Consider the following 7,126-nt stretch of genomic DNA (forward strand, 5'->3'; position numbering starts at 1 on the left):
GGACTATTCTAAAAGCCTCCTGGTGGGCCTGCCTGGCTAAAGTCTAACCTCACTGCAGTTCATACTCCATTCAACTGTAAAAAATGATCTTTCTAAAATACAAGTCTGATCATGTCACATTTTCCTACTATACTCCAGTTACTTACTATTGACCCAAGAATCAAATGCTAAATATTCTTTTTCACTTTCAAAGCCCTTTATAACCCAACCTCTTCCTAAATTTCTGGTCTTTTTACACCTTACTTCTTGACAGGTTGTCTTTGATTCAGTGACAACTGGTTTCCTGAATCTTCTTTAAATAAAGCTTTTCATCTCTGACAATTCTTTCTGGTGTCCCCCATGCTCAGTATACTCTCCTTCTTTCTGACTACTAACCTCCCTGATTTCTTTCAAGTCTGAAATAAAATCCCACTTCCTTCACACACGATATTCCCACATCCTCTCCAACATTTATCATATTCTTTTCTGTCTTATTATCCAAACTACTATGTGTGAAATGGTACCTGAGAGTTATTTTAATTTGCATTTCTCTAATCAAGAAAATTCTAAAGAATTTTTCATATCATTAAAGATGTGTTTGATTTCTTTGTCTTAAAGCATCCTATTCATATCCCTTAACCATTTATCAATTAGAGCATGATGATGTTCCTAAGAATTACAAATATTATTCCCCCATATAAAAATATAAACAATTCACCCTTACTGAAAACCTTATGATTTCTTTTTTCTGTTAACTTTATTATATTTCTTTTTAAACTTCTCTTTGAATGTCAGATTTCCTATGCAGTTTTGGTCTTTTCATAGGGATGTTTGAAAGTTCTCAATTTAATTAAATGTTCATTTCTCCCTGAAGAATTATGCTTATTTTGCTGGTTGTATAATTCCTGTTTGTAATCCAATCCCATTAGCCTTCCAGACTATCATATAATAGGTCCTCTGATTCTTTATGATAGAAGCATCTACATCTTATATTAATTACCCTGAGTACAGCTCTATGAAATTTGATTTTTTTTCTGCTTGCTTTAGTATTTTCTCCTTAATTTGGGTTTTCAGAAATTTGTCTATAACATTCTTGAATTTTTTTCATTCTGAGGTATCATTCTGAAGTTGATTGGTAATTACTTTTCTTTTCCATTATACTTTCTGATTCTAAGATATCAGGGAAATGTTCCTTGATAATTTCTCAAAATATGATGTCTAGGTTTTTTTGTTTGATCATGGCTTTCAGGTAATCCAATAAATCTTAAAATATTTTTCTTTGACCTATTTTCCAGTTCAGTTGTTTTTCCAAAAAGAAATTTTCTATTTTTTTCTATTTTTTAATTCTTTTGATTTTTAAATTTTTTTTCTTGATGTCTCATGCATTCATTCACTTCCATCTGCCTAATTCTGATTTTTAATAAACTACTTTCTTTCATGAGCTCATGTACCTCCTTTTCCTTTTGTCTAGTTCTAGTTTTTAAGTAGTTATTTTATTCTGTGATTTTTTGTATATCTTTCCCCAGTTTTTTTTTTTTTGTTTTGTTTTCATTACCAAATTCCTGACCCTTATTTTGACCTTGGTTATTTTCTTACATTACTCTAATTTATTTTCACAAATTTTACTCTAGTTTCTTATTTGATTTTTAAAGTCCAGTTTATCTCTTTCAGAGGTTTTTTTTTTTTTCAGCCTGACTCCAATTCATATTTTTCTTCCAGATCTTATGTGTAGCCTTTTGTTTTTGTTTTTTCTTTCTTTCTAAGTTTATGACATGATTTTTCTGCATTTAAAATAACTTTTTAATAGTTAGGCTTTTGGGGGGTTTGCTTATTATTTCCATATATTAAATTTAATTGTGGTTTGATTTAATAATATTAAATTGGTGGTCGTCAGGGATTTAATTTCTAAATCCCAAAATGAGTTACTAAATTAAAATGGAATTTGTGGTAGTTTATTTTTACAATAGAGGGAAGATATTAAGGAATGAGAGAGAGAAAAAACATCCAGTTTCCTCTGAGCCAGGTAGAAATTCTAAGGCCCCAGCCAGGGGAAAGGAGTCTCAAGATGATGGACCTTTCTCAGAGATTCACACCTCCAGAAAGGCAGGGAAACTAAGTCAGCCTTCACATTCACCATGGTGACCATCTGAAAAAGAAAGCAATATGAGGTCTCCTGCAGGAGCTCCTCCAGGGTCAAGTTCTACAGCCAAGTCCAAGTGTCTGTCTTCCAGTCTCTGCTCGGAGTGACTCTTCTTCTCTCAATCCAACTCAGAGTCAGAGGATCTTTGAACTATTCTGGCCTCTGTGGTCCTCTATTTAAAGATATTTTTCTCTTGTGTCACCCCCCCCCTAAATTTCATATCTACCAATAACAGCAGGCACTCCTCTCCAGGACTGCCCACTCTTTCACAAATGGGTCACAGACCTCCTACTCAATTCATGAAATGGGTGTTCACACCTTTTTTGGTTAGATTATACCTTTTTTGGTTAGATCAGACCTTTAGTAGTTAGTTTGTACCTTTTTGTAGTTAAAATTAGTAGATCTACTTTAAATACTGAGTTAACACTTTTGGGGATTAAAATCTAAAAATAGATAGGGTATTACAATTCAATCTTCCCAATAAAGAAGAGCTAAGTACCTTCATTGTTATAAGGAGATATCCAGGTTATCAAGAGATAGCCAAATCCAATCTTCATGCATCTTATTATGTAACTTTCAACTATATATTAAAGTTGCCCTCTGTTCCTAGATTGGAGAAGCATTCTCCCAAGATTCTTATTGTGATGCTTAAGGTTTTGCTTCTAGCTTGTTTTAGTCTCAGGATCTATCTTTTGGCTTGAACTGGTGATGAGGCCCAACTGCAGGCTTTCACTGATGTGAAATCTCATTGCTGGCATAACAAGGAGTGTTTCTGCTTTATTGCACAGTAGTGGGCCTCACTGCTTGCTTGTACCATTTAGGGGTCATTGATGCTAACTTACTCAGTGGGGCCTCACATATTGCTTTCTTTGTACAATGGGAGATCTCACAGCTTGCAAAATAAGGGACCTCAATGCTGGCTTATTCTGGGGATTGGGTCTCACTTCTGGTTTACCATAAAGATATAGCCTCACTGGTAGATTGTGTAATGTTTAGACTTAGCTATTTTGATGAGGCCTCTATTGGTTTGCCCTTAATGTGAAGCTTCACTCCTGGCTTGCCCAAAGGGTGAGGCCTCATTGCTGGGCTGCACTGTGGGAACACTCACTGATAGGCTGTAATAGGAGCAAGGTCTTGTTGTAGAACAAAGTTCGATTAAGGCTTGGTTTCGGTTGAGACTTCTCAGCTGTTGGAGCAGGGCTTCCCCCTTCCTCTACTTAGGTACTGCCTGCCCTGGATCAGGCTGCTTTCTACAACTCCCAGCCCAGGGAGACAAATCTTCTCTTTCTGATTATCTGAGCTCCTTCAGGTTGGAGAACTCTTCACTGCTCAAAATTTCAACAAAAGGTTTTGTTTTAAAGTGGTTTGAAGAGGGGTTTGAGAGAGATCAGTAAGTTCTCTCTTCACTCCACCATCTTATCAACAGAAGTTTATATCTTTTTTGAGGATAAGAGAAAGTATAAAATTACCAATGTTATCCTGTCACAGATATTTCATGAACATGTCTAGCAAAATAATTTAGATATTAGAGACATTTTTCCAAGTGAGACATGAATACTGTATTCTTCACACTAGTTACCCTCTTATTAAAGTCTTCTTATTTTCTTCAGCCAGAATATATTTCACCTTTTTTAACAGCTGTAATTTATTCAGATATTAGTGGTGACACCGTATTTTTGCAATGGAAGGCATAAATCATCTTGGTATGCACTCAAAATGAAAGAGCTGAGAGGCATAACACTTTCAATCTCTTACTCCATCTTAATTAACAAAGAATACAATGTGACATTCTCCTTTCTGTTTTGTGATTGTTTAAAATTAAAATACAGTCAACAACTCCCTTCCCAATTAAAATAGATATTTTTAAAATTTATTTTATTTCAAATTACACGTGTTAACATTTGTTGTGGATACATGACTTCTCTTGAAAAAAAAAAGATTAGCCTATTTTTCTCTCTCCTTTTTATGTAAGCTTTATTAACTGTAGTTTAGGGGATGGAAAGCAAGAATTCCCCCACCAAGAATTCTTCCACCAACTATGACAGCATGAATACTACTGAATAAACATTAGCATTTCTCAGCAGTTTCCCCCTACAAATAAAAGAACATTTTTCTTCTGCTTATCCTAATCCTCCAGATCTATCTATATCTGTTTAGAAATTAAATGGAACTGTGACGCATTTTTAAAAATGTAGATTAAAATCAAAGTTCTTAAATATTCAAATGGGTTTTTAATTTGGTGTTTGAGGATATTCTCTACAATGATGAAGACTGCAAAACATTCTTGGCTACTCATTCTGTGTGACTATAGGCTATGCCTTTCAAAAAAGTTATAAAGTTCCACCCTTTATTTAAGCCATTCATCTCTTTCTTTGGAATAAAGAGGATACCCACCTAACTCACATCTTGTTCATTGCTTAGTCCTTAGTTTTGATATGGGACCAGCTATATAAGTTCCTATGATGCTCTCCTTTACTCTGCTCTTCCTTCGTAATTTAGTATTAGTAATGCACTGCATTTTTGTCAATATGCTTGTCTATCATCATTGAGTGGAAAAGTAAACCAACAATTAAAGCATGCATGAAAACATAGTAAACATACACTATATTTAGAGAATAAATAAAACTGAACTTGGATTCTAGTCTTTACTTTGGAGCTAGCAAGTTATATGACTTGGGTGGCTCACTTTATCATTAAATTGTAAAGAAGGATTTGGATAAGGTGATTTCTAGGGTTGCATCCAATGACAATGCCTATCCTATGACAAAGGCCATTTCATCTCCCATTGTGTGATCTGTTTAAATATATTTTGAGGCAAAGGTAAAAAGGATGTAAGAAAGAAATGGCTTTTCTTTTTTGTTAGGATATTTTGAACATTTAATCATAGAATGGTAGAAAACAATATTTATTAATAACACCAGCAATCACTAAATACCTTGTTTTAACTTTTGTGAGACCTTTAATGTGTTGTAGTCTGGGACTTTATTAAGGATCCAAGTAGCCACTTTCCTTGGGCAAATAATGATCAGTCCAAAGTAAATACTAAAGGATATTTATTTTTTATTTATTTTACGTCCTCTATACAGCACAGAGAAAGCAAATCTGTCAAATTTGAAAAAAAAGTTAGAAAATATGGTTATTTCTCTTTCTCTTTGAATTTTGCCCAAATAATGTGTAGCAATGAATATTAGATTAATTTATAAAGGAGTTCTTGACTGAATGACTTGAAAAAAACTGTATGATTTATAGTTAATTTTAAGTATGTCTGAGAAAAAAACACTAACTAAAGCATGAAATAATAGGTAAAAGTCTGCTTAATAGAATTAGAGTTCAAATAATACTACTCATGCTTACAATATTGCATTGAAGGACGTCACCAAAACTACCTGAGACTCAGTTATTTGATTTCTAAAATGAGGGATCCTGTTAGAATATATGATATAATTACCAGAACCACTGTTATTAATGGAATTATAATATAATGGTATCTCTTTTTTAAAAAATTATTTAGAATGTTTTTCCATAGATACATGATTCATAATTTTTCCCACCCATCTTCCCTCCTGACTCCCTTAGCTGTCAAGTAATTCCATTGGGTTATATATATGTATTATTGTTCAAAAATATTTCTATATTATTCATATTTGCAAGAAAGTGATCTATTAACTTCAAAACCCCAATCATATCTTCATCAAACCACTTGATTGATCTTATGTTTTTCTTCTAAGTTGCTACTCCCATTGTTCTCTCTTTGGATGTGGATAGCTTCTTTTCCCCTAAGTTCCTCAGTGTTGTCCTAGATCATTCCATTTCTACAAGTAGAAAAGTCTCTTGAATTTTAGTGTGCCACAATTTCAGTTTCTGTGTACAGTGTTTTCCTGGTTCTGTTCATTTTGTTCTGCATCAATTACTGGAGGTCTTTCCAGTTCACATAAAATTCCTCCAGTTTATCATTCCTTTTAGCACAACATTATTTCATCACCATCAGATACCACAAATTATTCAGCCATTCACCAATTGATGGACACCCCCTCATTTTCCAAAATTTCACTACCACAAAGAGCATGACTAAGATTATTTTTGTACAAGTAGTTTTCCTTATCTCTTTGAGGTATCAACCTAGCAGTTGTATAGCTGGATCAAAGGGCAGTAATTCTATAAAACCCCTTTGGACATAATTCCAAATTGCCCTCCAGAATCATTAGATTAATTCACAACTCCACCAGCAGGGTATTAGCACCCAAATTTTGCCACATACCCTACAACATTTATCATTTTCCTTTGCTGCCATATAGGAAAATTTGCTGTGTGTCAGATGATATCTCAGAGTTGTTTTTATTTGCATTTCTCTAACTAAACAGGAAGGATTTAGAACACTTTTCCATATGCTTATTAATAATTTTGATTTCTTCATCTGAGAACTGCCTATTGAAATTCCTTGAACTTTTGTCAATTCAGGAATGGCTTGATTTTTTTGTAAATTTGACTTAGTTACTTACATATTTGTAAAATTAAAATTTTGTCAAAGTTTTGTTATAATTTTTTAAATTGTTGCTTTCCTTCTAATTTTGGTTGCATTGGGTTTTTGTATAAAACCTTTTTAATTTGATGTAATCAAAATCATTAATTTTGCATTTTGTAATGATTTCTAACTCTTGCTTGGTCTTAAATTGTTTTTCCCTTTCCCACAGATCTGACAGGTATACTATTCAATGTTCACCTAATTTATTTATGATTTCATTCTTTATATTTAAGTCATTTATCCATTTTGAATTTATCTTGGTATAGGTTGTAAGATGTTGATCTAAACCTAATCTGTCCTGTACTATTTTCCAATTTTCCCAGCAGTTTTTGTCAAGTAGTGGGTTCTTGTCCTAAAAGTTGGCATCTTGGGGTTTATTCAACACTAGCTTGCTGAGGTCATTTACCTCACTCTATTTCATTGATTCACCCTTCTGTCTCTTAGCCAGTACCATATTGTTTTGATGATCACTGCTTTATAGTTGA

Source organism: Monodelphis domestica, chromosome 3 (assembly GCF_027887165.1).
Source record: "Monodelphis domestica isolate mMonDom1 chromosome 3, mMonDom1.pri, whole genome shotgun sequence".
Lineage (NCBI taxonomy): Eukaryota > Metazoa > Chordata > Mammalia > Didelphimorphia > Didelphidae > Monodelphis > Monodelphis domestica.